Below are 416 nucleotides of genomic sequence, written 5' to 3'. Positions count from 1 at the left end.
TTGAATTCCGAGAATATCTTTTCGAGAATGCTCTTTACAGATTACATTTGCATTATTATTATTTTTTTCTTTCGCGATCTACACTGCAACAGGTCCTGGCTATTCCCAAGTTCTTTTCATTATTAGTTGGAATCATTCACATTTTCGGATATTCAAGCACGATTCCAGTTATTTTCGTATGGTCTGTTTACTCGTTCGCCCCCCCCTCTTTCCTCTCCCCCTCCTCTTCCCGAGCCCCGAGTGTAAATGAGTTCTTTACTCACGCTTTACTCACTGGTGAATCTAGAGGAAATTCGTCACATTTACTCGCTGCTTTGGCCCGTCAGTTTAACTCGCTAATTTATAGGTCTCAGTATTAACCTATTATCGATTAATTACGGGAAAATGTATTGCTGTTCTTTGACGAAATAAAACCC

General features: G+C 39.7%; 1 protein-coding gene across 1 annotated transcript in view; it reads right to left on the bottom strand.

Annotated features, from left to right (window-relative positions):
- LOC119582296 (arrestin domain-containing protein 17-like) overlaps window positions 1-416 on the bottom strand; it is a 25,225-nt gene that overhangs the window by 21,653 nt on the left and 3,156 nt on the right. The window lies entirely within an intron of this gene.

This window comes from Penaeus monodon, chromosome 15, assembly GCF_015228065.2.
Source record: "Penaeus monodon isolate SGIC_2016 chromosome 15, NSTDA_Pmon_1, whole genome shotgun sequence".
Taxonomy (NCBI): Eukaryota; Metazoa; Arthropoda; class Malacostraca; order Decapoda; family Penaeidae; genus Penaeus; species Penaeus monodon.
Note: the sequence above shows the minus strand (reverse complement) of the source record. Positions and strands in the feature narration are given on the sequence as shown.